The sequence below is a fragment of the Microcaecilia unicolor genome, chromosome 9 (assembly GCF_901765095.1).
Source record: "Microcaecilia unicolor chromosome 9, aMicUni1.1, whole genome shotgun sequence".
Taxonomy (NCBI): domain Eukaryota; kingdom Metazoa; phylum Chordata; class Amphibia; order Gymnophiona; family Siphonopidae; genus Microcaecilia; species Microcaecilia unicolor.
In genome coordinates, this window is record NC_044039.1 from 40,773,980 (window position 1) to 40,798,448 (window position 24,469).

At 43.8% G+C, this 24,469-nt stretch overlaps 1 protein-coding gene across 1 annotated transcript in view; it reads right to left on the bottom strand.

The window, feature by feature from the left end:
• The window catches only part of CACNA1C (calcium voltage-gated channel subunit alpha1 C), a 1,308,019-nt gene that overhangs the window by 385,241 nt on the left and 898,309 nt on the right, over positions 1 to 24,469 (bottom strand).

Genomic DNA, 24,469 nt, shown 5'->3' on the forward strand with positions numbered 1-24,469 from the left:
ATTATTTCCCACTGATAACAAAGAAAAGATAAACCAGCCCAATCAATCTGAGTATTTGTAACACAGCTGCTTTTCTTTTTCCTCCATTCTAGTCAACAAGCCTGAGAAACAAATCTTTTGTTGCACAGCAAGTTCTTAATTATTATTCACAATGCTAGCCATTTGTCTAATGATCTCATGGTATAATTTAATTCTTATTCATAGAACTCTGTCACAGTTCAAAGTTTTCTGGATCCTGGCTTACTAATTATATCAATAATCTTGACTTTATTACTGTTTTCAAGTAACTATCAATACTTGGTGAAACTCAATGATTCTGTTTCTTTTTCCGTAACTATATTAGAAGCAATTTAGATTAATAACTTCAAATAAATGAAAGAAAATGTGCATTTTAGTATGCAGTAAGAGGGACAAGTAAGGAGTGATAAAAGCTTGAGATGTGATACAAGCCATCATATACTACGGGGCCCTATTACTAAGCCACGGTAGGGCTAATGCCAGGGTAATGCGGGTGCTCGGCGGTAATTCTGAAGTTGGTGCATGCTGTTTCCCACAATAGAAAATAATTTTCTATTTTGTACCGTGGGGGGGGGGGGGGGGGGGGGGGGCGTAGCCAGACCTTGGCAGAAGGGGGGTCCAGAGCCCAAGGTGGAGGGGCACATTTTAGCCTGCTCCCCCAGTTACTGACCCCCCCCCTGCCACCGCCGCAAGGTACCTTTGCTGGTGGGGGTCCCCAACCCCTGCCAGCCTTACATAAAGGAATTCTGCTCAGAAGGAATGGATCCTAAGGAGCTTAGACGAGATTGGGTGGCAAAGCCGGTGGTGGGAGACGGAGATGGTGCTGGGCAGACTTATACGGTCTGTGCCAGAGCCGATGGTGGGAGGCAGGGCTGGTGGTTGGGAGGCGGGGATAGTGCTGGGCAGACTTATACGGTCTGTGCCCGGAAAAGGACAGGTACAAATCAAGGTAAGGTATACACAAAAAGTAGCACATGTGAGTTTATCTTGTTGGGCAGACTGGATGGACCGCGCAGGTCTTTTTCTGCCGTCATCTACTATGTTACTATGTCTTCTTCAGCGCCGGAAGGCACCTTGCGTTGATGCGTCGAAATTAGCAGGGGAGGGTCAGGGGGCTCAAAAATGGAGGGGGCCAGGACTAAATCTGTGGGGGCCCATGCCCCCGTGGTCCAACCTAGCTACACCCCGGCGGGGGCATTCCCAACAGTAATCAGCAGTGTGGCCACATTGCCACATGCTGACTGATTACCACATGAGTAGTGAGTGAGCCCTTCCCAGTGTGCGCCAGTTTCATGTGTCCAGACTAGCGCAGGCCACTTTTTACTGCAGCTTAGTAAAAAGGCACCTTTCTGTTTACTCTAGGAGTTACAATAATTCAGAAACCCAAGCTTTTTTCAGCCAAAGGCAGGAAAAAAGAAGCCAATGGATGATTGATTGTTTAAGACAGAGAAACTATAAACACTTCAGCTTTTATTTACTCGCTAGGGCAGTAAATCTCTATTCAAGAACACACAAACGAAAACCAATGACAATTTCCAAAAATGGATAATGCTGTATCGTACCACTTAGAATGTGGCTTAAAAATGTAGTTATCAGACAGCTCCATAGTATCGGGGCAGGAGGATCCACGTCTGATTTTCTCTCATTGTATCTATGGACTTGTGCCTCTTTTCAAAGTTATGACTCCTAAATCTTTCCCCTGAGAAGCCTTATCAGAGCTGGCCTTCAAAGTATTCATCATAAATATTCAGGAGACTTACTTGAATACATCTGAATACAGATTACAACTCTAAACAACAGCTGTACTACCAGGGCTGCTTTAACCACCATGGGGCCCTGGGCAAACGTTTGTGGATGCCCCCTCCCCTACCCCCCAAGTCCAGCAGCACAGCTTCCTTATCTCACCGCTAACCAAGCCACTTCCTGTCAAAAAAAAAAACCCCAAGCATAAATCTGCAGAGACATTGTCTAGGCCACACCGCTGATGGCTATGCTGGTTCTGCCCTTCTGAAACAGGAACCCTAAGTCAGGAGGAGGCAAGCATTGTAGCCTAGATAGCATCTGTGATCCACACCTGTGTACTGCTTTTTTATTTTTATTTTTTTTTGGAAGGAAGGAAGGAAGAAGCTGGACCAGAGTGCAGAGATGCTATGAATGGCTCATCCCAATGAGTGAGAGTAAGGGCAATTAGTGAGGTTGTTCTTGTGGTGCATTTTGAATATAAATTCGGCATGGTGGTGAAGGGACTGAGGCCTCCCTATTGACCAGTAATGCCTTCATGTGAACCTAAAAATGGATTTCTGTATTATCATGAGTGGTATATTACATATTGTAAACTCAATGTATTTCAAGCACTTGACCACATCTATGGAAACAATTCAGCTGTATTTAAAGACCCCTCAAGAGGCAGTGTCTCATAAGTTAAGCCTGATTTGACACAAGTCTGCTGTAAAGACACCACCTCAACACACAACAGATCCTGCAAAATCTTCTAAAACCCCATCCGATATTATAGAAAATTAAAATAACATTAATGTTTTGATGTAATCTCAGTAGGGTCAACACACAATCCCTCCACTGTAAAACACTGTGCACAAACTTGTGCAAAAACACACTTAGGGCCCTGTTTACTAAAAAGTCATAGAGGGGCATAATCGAACGTCGCCGGCCAAATAGATCGCCGGCGATCTATGTTGGCGGCAGTGCTACAGCTGGCCAGAACCGTATTATCGAAAAAGATGGCTGGCCATCTTTTTTTTCGATAATACGGTTTAGCCCGGCCAAATGCCGTGGAGTTCGCCAGGTTTGAGATGGCCGTTTGTTTTTCAGCGATAATGGAAAGTTATGTCGGCCATCTGAAACCCCGGCCAAATTCAAGGCATTTGGCCGTGGGAGGAGCCAGCATTTTTAGTGCACTAGCCCCCCTGACATGCCAGGACACCAACCAGCCACCCTAGGGGTCACTGCGGTGGACTTCAGGAAAAGCTCCCACCACGTCAATAGCTCCCTTACTTTGGGAGCTGAGCCCCCCCAAACCCACTACCCACAAATGTACTGCACCCACTAAAATTGCTCCAGGGACCTGCATACAGCCTCTGCTGTATAACTTTGGCATACCAGTTCACACCTGAAGACTAATCTCTCTGAAAAAGTCCTTTCTGAAATAAGCACGTTTACGCACAGTTAACTGCAGATCAGAGGTTGTGCCCCACTGGCAAAGAGTCCCCTGGTACTAAGATTAGCAGTAGGTCAGAGCTGGCACAATGGTGTACAATGCCCTCTTTCAGCACCATTGAAGGTAAGAACTACCTTCTCTAACGTGGGTAACACAGGAAAGGGAACTAAAACTGGCTTACAAAAATGGCCACTACCGCATGGACTACAACAGGAAACAAAACAGGGCACACTCTGACCCAGTTAGCAGGGGGGAAAAGCACCATGGGAGTAGAGCCCAGTACCCTACACCCACCACAATGCATTGCTAATGTGACTCTCTGCAGGGCACCTAACAGAAAAGGTGTCACACTCACCCCAGAGCCACATCGCAACCAGGGAAAGGCTGTTGGAGGATACAACACATTCTGCTGTCATGGAGGTGGGTACGGCATTTGAGGCTAGCATACAGGCTGGAAAAAAGGTTTTTAGTTTTATTTTTTTAGTTTGGAAGTGGATTGGTGACCACTGGGGGAGTATTGGGAGGTCATCCCCCATTCCCTCCAGTGGTCATCTGGTCAGTTGGGGCACCTTTTTGAGGCTTGGTTGTGAAAATAAAAGAACCAAGTAAACGCCGCTTTTTTTTTTCATTATCGGCGAAAGCTGGCCATCTGGTAGCCACGCCCATGCCCGCCCATGTCCCGCCTTCGCTAATCTACCGACACGCCCCCTTCAACTTTCGTCAGCGAAGCGATGGGAAAGCGGCGATGCTGTCAAAAATGCCGCTTTCGATTATACGATTTTGCCGCTTTTAAGAAATCGCCGGCCATCTCCCGATTTATGTCGGAAGATGGCCGGCGATCACTTTCGATTATAAGCTGGATAGCGTTAGCACGCACTAATTTTTAGCATGCACTAAAAACACTAGTGTGCCTATATCACGGCTTAGTAAACAGAGCCCTTAGAACCTTACCACACCATAATAGCACTAACTCTCAAGGTCCAAAGAGCAACAGTTTTGGCCATGAAAAGGCAGCACTGTAAATATTACACTAGGCCCTAAAACATCAATACACCTAGTGAGAAAATAGAACAAACAGAACTACTATATATCTTTACACAAAAGCGTACGCCTTGTAACGCTATAGAAATGCTAAATAGTAAATAGTAGTAGTACATGCTAGCAAAGGGGAGGGCCTCATGCGGCCCACCATTAAATTCTGTGCAGCTTGCGAGACCATGAGAAGTATGCACAGAAAATGACCCAAACATCATTAACCAGAGTTTTGTTGTCAGTGGAACTGTTTAAGGATACAATGGGACTTGTTTGACAGTGTTAGCAATTGTTTGGGAAGACAGAAGTATAGGGTAACAGACCATTCTTGTAACAATTTATGTTTATTCAGTCATCAGTGAATTATATGGCACATTTGTTACATTTCTGTTTGCGGCCCGCTAGGGATAGTACTGACATTCATGCGGCCCTCTGTGTATAAAAGTTTTCCACCCCTGTGCTAGAAGAATACTGCTCCTTGGTAACATGTATAAAACACAGATAAACCCTCAACAAATATGAAACAAGGACCACAGATCGGTAATAGAGAGTTTAAGGTAAACAACTGAACTGGAACTTCAGGAAGTCAGATTCTGCATATAGAGCAAACAGAGAAATAGAAACTGAAATGCAAGAAATCGAAGATGTGAATTTCCAAAAGGTGACATACTCCAACTGACAAATTCAGAATAAAATATGTCTTTTTACATTTCTTGTCTGAGCATTTTATTTTTTCCATTCACTTTGGTACTAGTGACTCTTTTCTGCTTTCTTCAGTTTTTTTCCTGTCGTTGGGATGGATTAGAATTTTGAAGCCAGCAGATTATAAGATTTGAGGCAGCAAGGTTTTCTACAGAGGGGGGATATGGTCTGGGGGTACAGACTTGTAGTGGCGGGGGTGGGGGAGGCACGGGGCAACAGTTTTAATTTTGGCTTTGGTTCCAGCTGAAACTGAAAGCCCCAGTTTCAGTTACCCTCTAACTCCTCCCATGTATATGCCTATCTGTAAAACACACATTATGTAAGACACGCGCATATTTACAGAGTAGTGTTTTTATGTTTGTCTGTACACACATTTTATGTCTGTGCTTTTATGTTTGTATGTGCACACATATGATATGTGCACATATGCCAGTATTCTATTCATTTACATGCATGTTTGATGCATAAACTTTAGAATCTGCTTTACAGAGTTACCCCCATAGGAATTATTTTATAAAGATTTTTCTGTTTTTAAAGCCTGTTTTACATGTAGAAAAGGGCTTTCATATAATTGTGTGGCTGCATACACATTTATTTAGATTTTGCTCACACCTTTTTCAGTAGTAGCTCAAGGTGAGTTATATTCAGGTACACTGGATATTTCTCTGTCCTAGGAGGGCTCACAATCTAAGTTTGTACCTGAGGTAATGGAGGATTAAGTGATTTGCCCAAGCTCACAAGGAGCAGCAGGGGGATTTGAACTGGCCACCTCTGAATTGCAAGAGCAGTGCTCTAACCACTAGGCCACTCCTTCACTCCACTCAGTGTATGTACATGGAAACTGTGCACCTACATTTATGCAATCTGATTGCAAGCATTCTTGGGAGTATAGTTTTGGTGGAGCAGAGGCAGAGTTGAGACGTCTATACATATTTTATAAAAGATGCAAGTACACACCTAGGAGAGAATTTTTTAAGGGAGCGCCTAGTTATAGCACCTATTAAGACACCCGTGTTAAGGTTATTTCATAAATACCCAAATAGGCACCTATTTTGTCTAGCTTTTTTTATTTTGTATAGCGTAACAAAATTCTGTATAACCTAATACTATGTAAGCCGCATTGAACCTGCTTTTAGTGGGAAAGTGCGGGATACAAATGTATTAAATAAATAAAATAAATAAATAAATATATGAGAAATGCGGACAATTACACCTGCCCTAGAACCAGAGTAGTTATCTGTGTTAATATTCTTCAAGAACGCAGAGACATTATAGCCCAATCTCCAGCACTGTCATCCCTTTAAGGGTAATTTTATAATAAGGTGCCTAGACTATCAAGCCACAAAATATTGTGCTTCTTTTATAAAAACAATATATGGCTTATGTGCCTTTATAAAATAGGCTCTCCAAAAGCATTTGCAGAAAGTAACAATTGCTTGGAGGCAGCAGTAACTATGTGTATGTATTTTCTGATGCTGCTTCTGGGTTTCCCTCCTTGGTGTCTCAACTGCAACTTCTTGTTCAGGAGCCTTCTTTCTTTTTGCATCCAACATATACCTTTGAATATTTTGAATGTCTCTAACTTTTCTTCATTATCTCTCTTTTCCTCAAATCTTCTCATGAGGCTTTTGGTGTAGACATTCTATCACTTTGGTAACCTTTTCCAAGACCACCTCAAGCTTCTCTCTGTTTTTTCAAAGGTACAACTGCCATTTCTGCATACAATATTCTAGATAAGGTCTCACCAGTGAGCATTTGCACCTCCCTTTCTTCTTCCGTTATGCCCCTACTAATAAACTCCAGCATCCCTCTGATTCTGACCACTGCTTTCCCACACTGTTTTGCATCATCATTCCTTGTGCTGCGTATCAGTATCTCACTCCTTATTGTGCACCATTCTTCTGGATTTCTACACCTGCCACCCATGATCTTGTACTTACTTGCAGTGCACTGCCCTTAATTGCCCAGACCATGACAACTACTCTAGTTTTCTTATATGTTGTCTCATCCCTTTCCTTCAGCTTGTTCACTCTGTTGTGGATCTTAGTGTCTTCTGCTAAAAGACATGTCTTTCTGATCCCTTTATAAGATCACTCACAGAGAAGAAATTCAAAGTTGCATTACGACTTGATTCTTCTCCTGGGTTTTTCCCTGACACTCTATTGGGCTTGTTCCTCTGTTCCCTACCCCTTCCATCTTCTCCTCGGTCATAGGGTGGTTGCTGTGGACTATAAGAATAAATTGTATTGTATAATATATTAAATACTAAATAAATAAATATTGAACCAAACTAGTCTCAAGACATCCTTGAACAAGTACACTGATTACTTTAATTACATTCGCTATGATTTTCTGTTGCCTATCACTCAACTAGTTTCTAATCCAGTCCATTGCCTTTTGCACTCACTATCCAACTCCACCCCCTCCATTATTCAGTTTATTTATGAGCTTTCAAATACAGGGCAATATCTAAAGTTTTGCTGAAATCCAAATACAACACATACCCTCCCTCCACTGTTCTCTCTAAACTGGACAGGAGTCCTCCATCTATAGTCCTGCCAGTGAGTGGTGCTGTTTCACTACCACATTTTCAATAGTGAGGGGCTAACAAGCTCTGCTAGACTCCAGGGAACCTGCCTGTCCCTAATGATTGAAAACACAATCTTGAAGCATCACTGTGCTAGTCCAGTGCTGTTGGAAGACTCCTACTCAGTTTCAAGGGAACAGTGCTGCCCATCTATGTAACTCTACTTTTTCTCTGGCTAAATATATGATACTGCATTTCTTTTCTCAATCAAGCTTTTTTTTTTTGTAAACCACTATGACTGTATTCCAAATGGCATATATCGAGTTCTAACTAAACTGTAAACTAAAAACTAAACAGTAATTCCCTAGTCTTCAAGGAAATCAGTCAAACACGGCAAGACCTGGACAACTGCAACAATCATGCCAGCTGCAGAAGCCTAAGAGAACAAATTAGTCAGATGTTTGACACAATCTCCCACTGGTAACCTCATACCATCACAATTAGGGTTATCATATGTCCTCTTTTAAGAGGACATGTCCTCTTTTTGGACTTCTTCAGATATGTCCTCCAGGATTTTTAATTTTTAGGGAAATGTCCTCTTTTTCTTTTATGTGCCTATGACCAACACACCTATCCACACAATGAGAGACACCATCTGTGGCCAATTAGTCAATGGGGGTGCTAAAGAAAGACAAAAGGCATTGTTGATCCCCTCTCTGTTCCCCTGCTGGTTGAATCTGTAAAAAAGGAATGTTGTTTGTGCAGCACAACTTTAAGCATTTGTCATGCAAAGACTTTCACATGTTTCTCAGAAGCCAGACAAAGTTGTTGGAGGATATGAGCTCTTCTGATAAGTACGCTTGGGCTCAGACTCAGTCAAACTCAAATCCTGAAGTTTTTGAAAAGTAGATTGTCTACTGCTGTACTGTAAGTAAGTCACTGTTTGATGTGTTTTCATTAACTAAAGGCTACGATTAAATATTTTTTCAGCAAAGGTAGCAACCATTTTTATTGTTTCTGTCCTTTTTTGTCTCCACAAATATGGTAACCCTACCTCAGATCTCACAACCCAGTACATTTTCGATAACTTGCTTTTTTTTTTTTTCAACAGCCACCATTAATTTTCCCAGCACCAAGGTAACACTAACCAGTCTGTAGTTTCCAATCTCCTCTCTGTTACAGTGGGCCATGCTACCTAGAGCTGTCTATGCTGAACAGTGAAACTCTATTTTCTACCAGAAAATTCACTGTCAAGCAGACCTGTAGAATCTGCTAAGTGATGCTAATTCTGTATAACTGCACTATTTGTATTCATGGGAATGCTTCTACCTTCACGGCTATTTCTGTTCATTACAAGTTCTGAATTAAATATGTTCTTCATTACTTTTTTTTTCATTTTCTTCAGAATTCTGTTGTTTTTTTTTTTAAATGTCCTGCAAAGTGCTCCAAAAAATATGATACATACTGGATTTACCCAGCATTGCACAGTACCTCAAGGAACAGCCCTAGGACTGGTTCTATTTAATGTCTTTGTGAGAAATATTGCAAGGGGTTAGAAGAAAAGTTCTCCTCCTCACTAAGGGAGTAGACACAATGCAGTGCAGCGGGAAAAAGGCCCTGCGCATCAGGGCCCTTTTTACTGCAGCAGGTAAAAACACCCCAGGCACACATGGCCATGCTTACCGCATGGCCATGTGACAAGGAACCCTTACCGCCACCCATTTACGTGGAAATAAGGGTTCCCATGCTAACCTGGCGGTAACCCCTGGGTTATCGCCGCACAAGCCATTTACAGAGGTTTTCTTTTTTCCCCGGAAATGGCGCACACTCACAGTGGGACTACTGCTGGCAGCTGCATTGGGCCGAAGGTGGTCCTGAAATAGCGAGCGGTAAGCCTGCATTGGGCTTACCACCGCTCTGTAAAAGGGCCTCTAAGAAAGCTCAAGGAATGAGCAAATGCCTGGCAATTAAGATTCAGTGCAAAACAGTGCAAAATCATGTGGTGGACTACCATAATCTGAAGGAGTACTCATTCGAGAGTGAGATACTGATGTACATTAATTGGGAGGGGACCTCAAGGCAATCAGGTCTCATACTATCAAGCTAGTGAACCTGTGCTAAGGCGGGGACCAGTGCTAGAAGGATGCTAGGGTAGATAATGAGAGACTTAACCAATTAACAAAGGGTGGCGAATAGGTCTCTAATATCCTTAGCAAATAGTTACCTAGAACATTGTGTCCATTTCTGTAGGCCTTATATTCAAATGCACATAGATAAGGAACACAGATGTAGTTCAGATAAAAGGTACCAAAGAGGGACAGGATAACTAAAAAATCATTATGTCATGAGAATTTAAAGATGTTAGTATGTTTTCCCAAAAGGAGAGGAGAGACGGGGGGGGGGGGGGGGGGGGGGGGTAGAGTATGAAATCACTGTACAAGGCGCTAATGGTAGATTGAGGAGAAACATCAGGAAACTTCTTCCTCTAGAAGATAGTAGTATTCAAGAAAACATTGGACAAACATAGACAGTATTAAAGAAAACATTGGATAAACACAGATAGTACCTGGCTATGAGAGTCAAAGATAAACTGGGAGTCTATGGCACTGTAGCAGAAACAGAGTTGAGCAAACTATATGGAACGTGAGGTCTGTAAATGGTGCCATTAGTTTCCATTATCGGCGAAAACCAATGGCGGCCATCTCTAACGCCTGTGATCTCTAAGAGATTTGGCCGGCCCCGACCGTATTATCGAACGAAAGATGGCTGGCCATCTTGTTTTGATAAAACAGTGAGGTATGCCGCTTATGGCCCTCCACGTCAAAGTAACAATATTTTATGCTCATTTTTATAAAGGTAATATTGGTGCCTATGTGCCTTTACAAATCAAGCAAGAAGAACCAATCCCAGCAGCACAAATATATTTTTATGCTCTGAAGAAGATGTAAATGTCTGTATGCACTTTACGCATATACCTATCTATTTTATAAAATATGCTCCACCCAAACTATCCCCCATATTTACAAAGCTGCGTGGCAATGCCAACCCAGAGCATTCAAAGTGAATGGGCCGTGTCGGCATTGCCGCATGGCAGCTGCTAATGCGGCTCTATAAACAAGGGGGTGTACTCCTTGGCAATGGTTATGCATAGTGCTTGTGATCTTTTTGGCATGCATGCTTACATGTCTGAATATGACCACATAATTTTATAAAAGCGTTTGCTTTTCTTTTTCAAGTATTGAACTTGATGCATGTTTAAATGCAAATAAATAAAAATAAATCAATTTTATAAAAGCACTTTTCCACATGTAGAAGAGGCTTTACATGGAGAAGAAATTTTATAACATTACCCCCAGGGAGGGCAATGTTCAAAAGCCATTTCATTTATTCATTCAGAGGGAGTGGAGGATTAGACTAGTGCCTAGTGTAGTGGACTTTGAACCTGGGGAACTGAGTTCAATTCCCACTGCAACTCCTTGTGTCTCTGGGCAAGTCACTTAACCCTCCATTGCCCCAGGTACAAATAAGTACCTGTATATACTATCAGCCTTATTTTCGAAAGTGATGGGCGCCCAGATTTCGGCCCAAATTGGTAGATGGGCACCCATCTCGCAAAGGCGCCCAAATCGGTATAATTGAAAGCTGATTTTAGGCGCCTGCAACTGCACTCTGTTGCAGGAATGAACAAAGTTGACGGGGCGTGTCAGAGGCGTGGTGAAGGTGGGACTTGGGCGTGTTTATTGGCCGAGCAGAGATGGGCACCTTTGGCCGATAATCAAAAAAAGATTGGCCGTTTTTAGGGCGAATTTAGGTCACTTTTTTGACCTTTTTTTCAAGAACAAGTCCCAAAAAAGTGCCCTAAATGACCAGATGACCACCGGAGGGAATTGGGGATGACCACCCCTGACTCCCCCCAGTGGTCACTAACCCCCTCCCACCAAAAAAAAAACTTTAACAACTTTTTTTGCCAGCATCTATGCCAGCCTCAAATGTCATACCCAGCTCCATCACAGCAGTATGCAGGTCCCTGGAGCAGTTGTTAGTGGGTGCAGTGGACTTCTGGCAGGTGGACCCAGGCCCATTCCCCCCCCCCCCCCACCTGTTACACTCGTGGTGGTTAATGTTGAGCCCTCCAAAACCTCCCAAAACCCACTGTACCCACATCTAGGTGCCCCCCTTCAGCCATAAGTGCTATGGTAATGGTGTAGAGTTGTGGGCATTGGGTTTGGGGGAGGATTTGGGGGGCTCAGCACCCATGGGAAGGGAGCTATGGACTTGGGTGATATTTAACTTTGTTTTTTACTTTTTACAAGTGCCCCCTAGGATGCCCGGTTGGTGTCCTGGCATGTGAGGGGGACCAGTGCATTACAAATCCTAGCCCCTCCCATGACCCAATACCTTGGATTTGTTCGTTTTTGAGCTGGGCGCCTTTGGTTTCCATTAACGCTGAAAAACGAAACCGCCCAGCTCAAACCCGCACATATCCGATGCATTTGCTGGGCACAAACCGTATTATTGCAAAAAAAGATGGGCGGCCATTTTTTTTCAAAAATACAGTCTGTCCCGCCTCTTCACATACCCATTCTCGGACATAGACGCCCATGGAGATGGGCGTTCACGTTCGATTATGCCCCTCTACGTAAACCACTTTGAATGTAGTGCAAAAAAACACAGAAAGGCAGTATATCAAGTCCCATTCCCTTTCTCTTAATCAAGTATTCTTTAAACTATGTACAATTATTCATGTGGAACACTTAAGATAACAAAAATAATCAAAAATTAGACTGAACAAAAACTACAACCAATAAAACAAGTATACATAAACCAAAATTCTAAATCTGTAACTCCGTCTTACTACCAGCCCAAGCTGTCATAAAACTCATTAAAATCAATTAAAAATCCAAACTTTGATCAATTTCCAATAGCATAAGTTGTCTTTACAAAGAGTTCCATATTTTAGAAGCATAAACAGAAAACAACTACTTCTCAGTCTTGACATAATTCACTTTAAAATCGGTTGAAATATACAATAATTCTTCCTGAGAGAACTGTAAAGGTCTTAATGGGCCATACCAATCACATTTTGCACCAAATAAGCTGACCACACTGACAATAAAATGTTAGAAATGATTGATAAGATCATTCAAAGATGATGGAATGAGGTGGGCCACTAGGACCACAGCCAATACAATATTTGGTTCAACACAACATTGGCATTAGCTAAAGAGTTTAAGATCAGGGCCAGAGATTGGTTTCTTTGGCCCCTCCAACTCAAAAATGGTTCCACTGCCCCTGAGATCTTAGCTCTTGCATGAATAGGAAACCAGTATAAAGCGTGAAGAGCCATAATGATATGATCATCAAGTTTAAGTGTAACAAAACATGGGCTGCTGAATTTAAAACATATTGGGCCCGCTATTCAAAGTGATTTAAGCAGGCAAGAGAGGTTCCTGTCTACTTTAATCATCTGTGGCTGCCTAACCCCCAATATTCAGTGACATTCAACCAGTGCTTGTAATCCCACTCCCAGCCCCCCTCCTTCCCTCCCCCCAGCCTGTGCCATATAGAAGCCACTTCCCACTCCCCTGGAGCGTCACTCCCCCACTCCAACTCCCCTGTGGTCTAGGTAGGCCCTCCTGGGCCTAACTTTGCTCCCTGGTGGTCCAGTGGGATCTTGGGTACAGGAGTAATGCTCCCTTGCTCCTGACCCTTGTGGCTGGCTTGAGAAAATGGCTGCCATGACCACTTGTGGCAGTCTTGCAGTACTACACAAGTACCACGAGCTGCGGTAAGAGGTTGCAGCAGCAATTTTCTATAACCAGCCGCAAGAGGCAGAAACAAGGAAGCCTTGCTCCTGCCCCCAACGCCCCACTGGACCATCAGCAAAAGCAGACCTGGTGAGGGGGAGGGGTTGGGGGAGGGCAACATTCCAGGGGGCTTGTATATGGTGTGGGCTGAGGGGGGGAGGGATAGAAGGAGGGGGATTTCTCAACGGACTAGGAGGGGGATTGCAGGCACTACATAAATATGTTATGTGCGTCTGGGCCGATATTCAGTGGAGGCCCACATAATTATCTTATGTGTGTCCCAGATGAATTTTGGCTGGTTCCCGCATAATCTCCGGTGGGCACTATGGGACTGTAGCATGATATGATGAATTTTCAGAGTTATTGATTTTGCTGGATACAAATATATAACAATGTTTGGCAAAGACTTTTGAATATAACTTGCTCAGAAAGTAGATTTGGCTCCATCCTCCCCCTTTCAGACTATTGATAGCCTGGAACAATACAGTCAATCAGTGTGTAACAAAAGTCAGCTGGGTGGATACAGGAAAGTTAATGATCTCAAAAAAACAGGAAAAACTAGTTTCAGCTATCCCTGAGTTTTGATTGGTTTAATTCACACCACATGATTAACCCTCATGGCTCAACAGGGATTATTATAAAAACTGGACTTCCACTGAATTCAGTCCCCTTTCTTCTTCTCTGGACCTGCACCTTTCACTGAATCTCTCCAGGCCTTGATGGACTACACACACACACACACGAACACAATAAGACTTTATTCAGGTTCCATTCCCAACAAATCTGCAAAAAGACTTCTTTTCCAGCAAGGATCCACCATCCAGCTATACAGAAGACCTCCTTCACCACTTCAACCAGTAGCAGAAAGAATACGTCTGGGCCTCAATCAAAGTAAATTAGTATTAATCCAGCATAATTAATAATTCTGCCTTGCTAACATTATTGATCTTGTGACACATTTCGCTTGTGTAAGATCCCTAAATTGCCTTTTAAAATTATTGTATTACCTGTATTGTAAATAAATGTTATTTGTACCTGAGAATATGAATCTAGTCCTCATGTTCTGAGCACATTTCGTTAAACATTATACAGTACAGGTTAATGCAATTCCACCCTGGCTGAATATCGGCCGGATTATAATCTACTCATTTGTTTACAGAAAACTCATGTATAATGACTTACAATAATCTAAGTGTCCCACAACAAAAGCATGAACACAATCATTAAGGGGCAATTCTACAATTTGGAGCTTCCATTTAGGTACCCCCCAGGATGCATGGTAGGAGCCTATTCCATAACAGCCCCTGGGTGCCCAGTTTCTATTATAGAATACTAGAGTAACCTAATAATTATGTTCCATCAGTTATACCAGCCAGGGGCAGACTGATCATTCGGGCAACTGCAGTTGGGAGGACCAGTACCTCTTCCCCACTTGCCTGACATCTCTCTCCCCTCTGTCCCTAGGTCTGACACTTCCCCTTTCTCACTCCCCCTCTGTTCCTGGAGGGGGGAGGAGGGGGAATGCCAGACCTGGGGATGGAGGAGGGCGAGAGATGTGAGACCCAGGGGTGGGGGAACCTGGGACATAGGGGCAGGAGGGCCCAGGACCCTCTTATTGCCTGGGGGCCCAGATCCCTGTCATTCTACCCTTGATACCAGCCATAGAACTTGGCATAACTCAAGGTGCACAAATGTAGCAGGGATGTGCATAACTTACATTTACACAGTATGGGAGGAATTCTCTATAGGTCGCCCAAAGTTAGGCACTCAATTTTGCGTGCAGATCCTGGTTAAACCGGCACTAATGATCAATAATTGGCATTAACAAGCACTTCATTGGCAGTGATTAGGAGTTATATGTGGATCTGCTCTACACTCTACTCTATAACACACACACCTAATTTTCATAGAGCGCAACCACAAAGGAGGTGTGGTTATGGGAAGGGCATAGGTGGGTCAGGGGTGTTCCCAGAATTTAGACATGGTGTTATAGAATACCTGTATTTCCACGCCTGTCATTAGTTAGATGCGAACATTCACATCAGACTTTGGCAGACGTAAATGCTCAGGCCCAATATTAGGCATGAAATGCACACTAAGCTAGAAATTTATAAAGGCTGATCTGCCTGAAACAGCCTTTATAGAATTCACTCTCAATTTGGATCATCCTGGTGCCTAACTCTCGGTGACCTATACAGAATTCCCTTGTATGGCACTGATGCGTGCCACTACAGAATAGCGCTTTGGCACCATGGTAGCACTATCAAAGGTAAGTGTACACTTATGCTCATAGGTGGTCCATATTTTAATGCAGACAAGGGCCTAGATTATAGAATTGCCCTTTAAATGTTTAGAAGACAAACATGGACACAGAGGATGAATATGGCAAAATACAAGTGAACCACATTCATAATAATGGTTTACAAAAGTAAGTGATGAATCAAAAAAGTAATTTTCCAAATTTTTACCTCATTCCAAACAGGAAGCACTTAACAATTAGAAATTACCCCAGGAAGTGAAAAGATTATGTGAGTTTTGTAACCCAGAGAACCTCCATTTCACCTGTGTTTTTGAACATATTTATTTGCTCACATTCACTATGGATTTCAAGCCAGCAGTTAAATCTAACAGTTTCTTATTTTGTCAGCATATGATTGAAATTTTAAACCCTAATCCCTTTTCTCTTTGTCCTACTGGTTAAATATAAACATTAAACCAGAGAGAAGAAAAAGCAGCCCATTGAGGAATTCCACACTTCATATGTTAAAAACATTCAGTGTCCATCCTCTTCATGATCTCATCTTAAGAAATGAGGTAAACCAATCAAGTACTACTCCAGACACTCCTAAGGAATGCAACCACTGGAATAATAGTTGATGATCAATAGAGCCAGATGCTATAGTGAGCGCCCATGAAATCACAACATCTGGACCTTCATCAAGTTCCTTACGAAGATCATCTATCTGGGTAAATGGCTATTTACCTGGGTAAATTGGCTGTTTGAAAAGTGCCCACCCTTTCCATGGGCAAAAATACGCAGGGGGACCAACAACGGCCATACTTTTACCTGCGGAAGAAGTAGGCGGGTCAGAGGTGGGATTACGTAATGGAAGGCAATAACATGTGTAGTTTTGCAGTTTAAAATATATGTGCACTATTTTGAAGGGCAAAAGTAACCTCAGGAAAAGCAGGTGTTAATCTCTGCAGGTACACTTTCTCTAGACAATTTTCAAAGGGAAATATGCTCATACTTTCCCTTTAAGAAAGTACCCATGGACTTTACAACTATGCAAGCTATTTTGAAAAAACTGTTGCTTAAATATGTTTCCCCACAAATTAACCTGTAGTCTAAAACAGTGGCCCCACCTCTCTGCTGGAGGTACACCTAATGGGTCTTGTTTTCAGGATATCTATAATGAATATGCATCAGATACATTTGCATATTCTAGACACCCAGCATGCATTTGTTATGGTTATCCTGAAAACCAGAATAGTTAGGCACACTACCAAGACTACCCAAACATTGCTCTAAAATAGAGGCCTACATACCATCAGCCATAATATAGATGAGCTCTCAGTATGTCACAGCTTGTGATAACATTTAGTCTATAAATTTATGCTTGTTCCAGATGGCAAATGAAAATAAGTGTTGCGTATGACACCACATAATGGACAGAATCAAACCTTTGCCCCTTTCTGTGGAGGTGACCTTTTCAGTGATTAAATATATGCAATCTTCTAGTCCCCAAGAGACAAATCTGAATAATTCACTGTGCTGTATTTAACTCTTGTCAGATCATGCTGCTCTAACTAGCTTAGCATTACAGTGAAAAAGGCAGGATATCTAATGGAGCTCTTCAAACAGAGAAGTATCCATCTAGCTACATTTAAATTTCTAGAGGAGCGTTCTTGCTTCCTGTTTTATTATTTTGGTATTAATGGCTTTCCTTCTCCTGAGGTACACATCCTATCTCTGGTTAACGGAGCAATGACAGCATAACAGCTGGGCCTCTACCTCCAGTTTTATACATTTCTATCTCACCTAAACCTCTTTCCTTTTTTAACTTTTAAGGGAAACTCAGTAATGGGTATTTCAACCAAAGTGATTCTTTTTTGGGATCAGTTTGTCCCCTTTGCCTGAACTAGAAACCTACATCTGGGGAAGCAAGATGCAGACAACTTGGAGGTCCCATTGAAAGTCATTCTTGAGGTCACCAGTATGTGCCACTATGGCAAGATGAGTACTGAGGACTTGGTTGAGAGCTGCTGAACTATGCTGATGCACCATAGGCGTCTGTTATCTTGTTACTGATAACATCTGCAAACTATGCAAGCTAACAGCGGCAGCAAGGGGCAAGAGCGAGAGGCCTGTGCTCCTGCCCCAACAACCGCCATGTACCATCAGGGCTAAATGTAGGCCCAGTGGGAGGACCTACCTGGAAAGCTGGGGCAGGCATGGGACCCTTTGGAGGGGGGGTCATGCCGCGGGCTGGGAGAGGGGGGAAGGAAATGGGGTCATTGTTGGAGGAGCAGGAGGGGGCTCTGGGGCTTTTTAAAAAATTAAATAAAACTTATGCGGCCCCAGCCCGATATTCAGTGCCAGGACCTGCATAGCTAGGCTGGCTAAAGTTAGGACAGTTTTTGAGCTGTCCTAAATTTGGCCGTTTAGCTATGTGGGTCCCGGCACTGAACATTACAGGCACCCAGATAACTCTGGGCTCCTCCCTTATGCCACCCCCCCCCCCCCCCCGTATTGCCTGTGACCTGCCCCTTTTTTTGATGGCGGTCAGAGGCGATATTCAGTGGCACTGCCCACTTTAGTGCTGCTGAATATCGGGGGCTAGGCGTTGAGAAGCGATTTAAGTAGGCAGGGACCTCTCCTACCTGCTTAAATCACTTTGAATATCCGCCCCTCTTTGCACAATAATGTGTGCGCAAACGTGGTGTTAAAAGCATGTTAATGCTGGGGGTAGAGTGTGTACTATATGCAAATAGCACTCCCTCTTTTTTTTAAACTTGCATTAAAAAAACAATATATAAGCAAAACACTTGCCAAAAAAAACACACATCAGAAAAAGCCATACATCAAACTAATCATAAATGAAAAATTAACAATATCTTCTCAAGGCAAATGGGGGGACAGAACCATTCAAACACCTTTGAGCTCAGCCTGTTAATTTGAAGAAAATAACAAGACAGAAAAAATTCAAAAGGAAGAGATGATGCAATTTATCAACTCCTTGTAACTTAATTTAAACTCCAATTAGAACTAGGGAGAATGGTGACCCATTCTTTGGTTTCTATAAGAAATTGAAGCTGATCAGAATGAAAAAGACATGTCTTGTAGGAAAAAAAAGCAACCGCGCATTTACAAGGGCAGAACAACTGGAAGTTGCCCCCAAGAACTTGAACCCGTCATCTAAATACAAGAAATTTCTTTGTCTTTCCTGAGTTGTCTTAGTTAATCAAGAAAAAAGCAAAACTTTTGTCCCATAGTACCTTCACATGTTTTAAGTCGGAAAAATAATCAGATATAATCACATCCTGAGGAAAAACCAAAGTAACCATGAGGGTGCTCGACTCACTGCCTTCGGCTCCTGTTAGATCCAAGCTATCTTGAGTCAAGTCTTTGATTTTTCCAATATTCCCTCTTTAAGAAAAGTACACACTGTGTGCGCATGGCAAATAGGAGCTACAGAAAAACAGACTGCTTTCTCCCAGCTTCCTGCCTTAGTCTTTGTCTTAGTTCCTGTTTGCCTGTCGGATTTTTGGGAAAGCTTGTCCTTCCGAAGCATGCTATACCAGGCACCCATATGAACCTGTTAATAGCAGCAGACAGGTGAAGGAAGATGGACGATGGGGTCATCTTCGGACTCCCCCTCTCCTTCTCTGCACATATTCAACAGGACTGCTAAAAACCTGTCGTTCTCTTCTCTATAAATCAGCAAAATTCACTCTTTCCTTTCTGAGCACACTACCAGAACCTATTCCACGCTCTTATCACCTCTCGCTTAGACTATTGCAACCTTGCTTCTCAACAGGTCTCCCACTTAGCCATCTCTCCTCACTCTTTCAAATCTGTTTCCACAAATTTCTGCCTGCATGACTAATATTCCGCCGGGGTCATTATGCTCGTATTAGCCCTCTCCTCAAGTCACTTCACTGGCTTCCTATCCGTTTTCGCATACAGTTCAAACTCCTCTTATTGACCTATAAGTGCATTCACTCTGCAGCTCCTCGGTACCTCTCTCATCTCTCCCTACATTCCTTCCCGGGAACTCCATTCACTGGGTAAATCTCTCTTATCTGCACACTTCTCCTCCACCGCTAACTCCAGACACTTCCTTTTATCTTGCTGCACCATATGCCTGGAATAGACTTTCTGCACCGGTACGTCAAGCTCCATCTCTGGCTATCTTCAAACCCTTATTTTATCATCCTCACCTTAATATTCCCTTATCTCTTGTTTGTCCTGTTTGTCTGTTCTAATTAGATTGTAAGCTCTGTCGAGCAGGGACTGTCTCTTCATAGTAAATGATGGCAGATAAAGTCCTAAACGGTCCATTCAGTCTGCCCAACAAGATAAAGCGAAGATAATTACCTGTAGCAGGTATTCTCTGAGGACAGCAGGCTGATTGTTCATGTTCAAGTGTACAGCGCTGCGTATGTCTAGTAGCGCTATAGAAATGATAAGTAGTAGTACTAGTTGTTAAATAGCGTCCTTTGACCTTGGCCATGAAGAAAGCACTGAGAAATCTGTCTCAGAGGAACTGGACTCAAACTGGAGTGCACTACGAATGGTTTGGGATATAAGAAAGTCAAGGCTACTTAGGTGAACACAGCATGTCAGAGTAATTTGGATGTAAATGACAGGAAGGAGACAGGGCCACTTCCAGTAGGGTCCAATGTTAGGAGCCGCCTGAAGCTGCACTTTCCCTCCTGCTCCCCCCACGCCCGGGTCCAGCATCGCTCTAGCTCCCACCCTGTGTTGGTCCTCCACACACTGCAGAAACAGTGCTAATTGATGCATTCTGGCCAGTGGAGACAGGTCCTGTCCCCCTCCCCTCCACTCCCTTCTCCTCAATGGCTGCATAGGTCCAGCATCGTTCCAGCTCCCCTCTCACTGAAAGATGCGTCTCTGGCCAGTGGAACCTTTCCTCTGCCATGTCCTGTCTCTTTGATGAAACTTCCTGTGGGCGGGATGTGGAAGGGGAAAGGCTTTACTGGCTAAAGAAGCATCTTTCAATGAGGAAGGAGCTGGAGCAAAGCTGGATCTGTGCAGCTATTGGGGGGGCAGAAAGGAAGGGGAACAGGAAGGAGATATGTTAGACACAGGGATGGGGGGAGGGATGGGGGGAGGGATGGGGGGGAGGGATGGAGGGATGCTGAAGTGGCCAGTGGGGGGGGGGGCAGAGGGGAAGAGATGTTGGACTTGGAGGAGGGGAACAGAGGGAAAAGAAAGAGAACCTGGAGCAAAGAAGAGGGAGAAGAGAGAGAAGAGATGCTGGGGGAGCACAGGGAATAGAGAGACAGCAATGGGGAGGGAGAAGAGAGGGAGCAGATGCTGGACTTGGGGGAGGAGCAGAGAGAAGAGATGTAGAGAGACTGGACCAGGAGCGAGAGGACAGATACTGAACCAACAGAGGTAGGGTTACCATACTTGCGAAGACAAAAATGAGGACACCCAAAATAAATGTTGCGCTGCCCCCAGCCACACCCCCTCTGCACTGCACCCCGCTGCATAGTCACCTTGATCCCCCCCCAAGAGCAGCATGGTCTCCCTTTCCTTTCCCTCCCATTCATGAGCAGTATGTCCCCCTCGCCTCTCCTCTTCTTTCCATCCCCTTCTACCCATGTGCCACTTGAAGCCTCATCAGCCATTTTGAAGAAATGGTGGCAACAAGGAGGTCAGTGGCAGAGGGCAGGAAAATGTGAGGCACTTTCCTGCCCCGAAGAGGCCACTAGACCACCAGGGCACATTACAGTAGGTTTGGGGAGAGCACGCTGAGGCTCGGGGAGGGGGGGAGTGAGCCCACCAGCCAGCCAGCCCACCACCTGCTAGCCAGCCAGCTTGCAAACCTGGACAAATGGACTGGCTGGAAAAACTGCCTGGACTCCAGACAGTCCCCTGAAAAGGAGGACACATCCAGGGAGATATGGATGTATGGTAAGCCTAAACAGAGGGAGGGAGAGAGAGAGTGCAGACCATAAAGGATGAGGGGAGGTCAGGGGTAGGGGGTGCAGGATGAAGGGAAGAGAGAAGAGAGAAGCTGGACACGGGGAAGGACATGGACACAGATGAGATGTCCCTCTCTGTTCCTGTCCCTATGTTCCCTCCAGGGCCAGCGATACTAGACACAAGGGAAGGGATAGGGACACAGAGAGAGTCGCAAGACAGCGTAAGATAGGGACACACAGAAGAGATACTGAACAAGCGGAGGGGTGGAGGATAGGGGCAGGGACACTGAGAGGAGACACTGGACAGGATGGATAGGGATACATAAAAAAAATGAATTCTAGTCAAAAGGAAAGGAGAACCTGAATAGAGTCTAAAAAAGCAGAAGTGAGACACTAGGACCAAAGCAATCCTCAGACAACAATGTTAGAAAAAAAGTATTCTTTTCCTGAATTTATTAATTGTAGTATGCCAGTTTGAGAAATGTGCCTCCTTCTCTCCACCCCCCTAGTCCCCACTACCTTGGGAGCAATGGCATTATAGAGGGCCCATCTCAATTTTTATGTCTGGGGCCCATTTAGTCCTAGATACACCACTGGGGTCCAATGAAAGTTTTTTGAGGAGAGGAGTGTTAGAACCAGTAAAAACAGTGCATAACAAAATGGTAGACTGAAGATCTGACACATAAAAGGTGTGACTGCAGAGACAGAACTGGGAACCTGGGTAAGAAAGTGGATAAGAGGAACAAGTAGTGAATTTGAAGCAACACAGAAGTTTCCTTGACAATGACATAAAAATTCAGAAAAAAATCTTGTGTTTTTAATACTAACCTTCATGTTTTCTCCTTAATAACAACTTCTGGAAAAATGATTTTAAAAAAATCTTTCATATGACATCCTCTAATTATTCAAAATTTGATGATCATGCCCTGCTTGTGTCCTTGTCACAAATCACAAGGGTTCACAGCAAAATTCAATTCTGTAGAAATCATAAGTTACAACAGATGATGTTTCTGTTTAAATAAAGAATGGTGAACAGTGGCATTTGTGAATAAATCATCCTATTCAAGTTACATCATTTTCCTAATGCCTGAACTGAAATTACTTAGTACTTTGTCATAATATATTACTGAAAATGGCTACCACCGGCTGCCTTTCAGGTGCTGTGGAGGACTTGCAGCTCATCTGCATATCATTTACAGCCTTCTCCGGGGTGACTCCGAGGTCCACTCCGATCCACTCAGGGCCTCTGCTCTAGGTGCAGCGCGCCTAATGACACACGGGGCATTTTTCTCTCTACATTTATTTTTCTCCTATTTACTACTTATGGCTCCAGTACACTTTTTCTTCCTGGTACTGTCCCTTCCTAATCTGTTTCTCCATTTGAAACCACTGTACACTGCAGGAACACATTGTCCACCCTCTGTATTCATCTCTTTTTTTCTCTTCCTTTTTCTCAGCTCTCAACCTTCAACATTTCCTTCCTTCCTTCCTTCCATTCATCCATCTCCTTTCTGAGTACATCTCGCCTTCGTCGCTGTCGTCATACCTCTCATACTGTTCTCCGTACTCTCTTGCACCTTCTCCTGCTCTCCGCTGGGGACATTAATCCCAATCCTGGTCCTCCACATCAGCTCTCATCCTATTTGTGCAGGTCACACCGTGATATTTCCAATCTAATTTCTGTTCCTCTCCTCCCCCCTTCTTCCCTGCCTTTCTTTTGCGCTCTGTGGAATGCCCGTTCTGTCGGTAACAAACTTTCCTACATCCATGACCTCTTTATCTCTCGTACTCTGCATCTGCTTGCCCTAACTGAAACTTGGCTTTACCCTGAAGACTCTGTTTCAGTTGCGACCCTATGCCATGGAGGTTATCTTTTCTCCCATACTCCTCGCCCGGTTGGCCGCGGAGGTGGTGTCGGACTACTACTTTCACCCTCTTGTAGATTTCAACCTCTTCTTCCACCTCAACCTCACTGTTTTTCTTCCTTCGAAGTCCACTCCATCCCTCTATTTGCTCCTCTGCCTCTCCGAGTAGCAGTCATTTATCGGCCCCCTGATAAGTCCCTTTCTTCCTTTCTCACTGACTTTGATGCCTGGCTTTCCTTCTTTCTTGAACCTTCATCTCCTTCCCTCATTCTTGGGGATTTTAACATTCATGCTAATGATCCCTCTGACTCTTATGCTTCTCAGTTTCTTGCTTTAACATCCTCTTTCAATCTTCAACTGTGCTCCACTGCCCCCACTCACCAGAATGGCCACTGTCTTGATCTTATCCTCTTCTCAGACTGCTCACTCTCCAGTTTCTATGCCTCAACTCTTCCCCTCTCTGACCATCATCTGATAACTTTCACACTTAAACACCTTCCTCCCCAGTCCCGTCCAATCTTAACCAATACATTTAGGAATCTTCAGGCTATTGACCCTTCTACTCTGTCCTCCAATGTTTCAAATCTCTTCTCTACCACTATGTTATCCAAGTCTGTCAATGAGGCTGTCTCTTCCTATAATACTATTCTCTCCTCTGCTCTGGATACTCTCGCTCCTCCCATTCCCCGTTCTGTAAAATGTACCAAACCCCAGCCTTGGCTGACCTCTAGAATCCGCTACCTATGTTCCTGTGCCCGCTCTGCTGAACGCCTTTGGGTGAAATCCCATGCCCATGCTGACTTCATACATTTCAAATTCTTGCTGACCTCCTTCCAGTCTGCTATTTTACTTGCCAAACAGGACTATTACATCCAGTTGACAAACCCTCGACATCTCTTTGCCACACTGAACTCTCTCCTCAAAGTGCCTTCACCTCCAAACCCCCCTTCACTTTCCCCCCAGACTCTGGCTGAGTACTTTCACGATAAGGTTCACAAGATTAAACTTGAATTCTCAACCAGGTCACCTCCACCTCTCCTTCCCTTAGTCCATTCTCTCAAACCCCCCAACCCCTGCCTCCTTTTCTTCCTTTTCTGAAATCACTGAAGAGGAAACTACACATCTTATTTCCTCCTCAAAACTAACCACCTGTTCCTCTCATCCT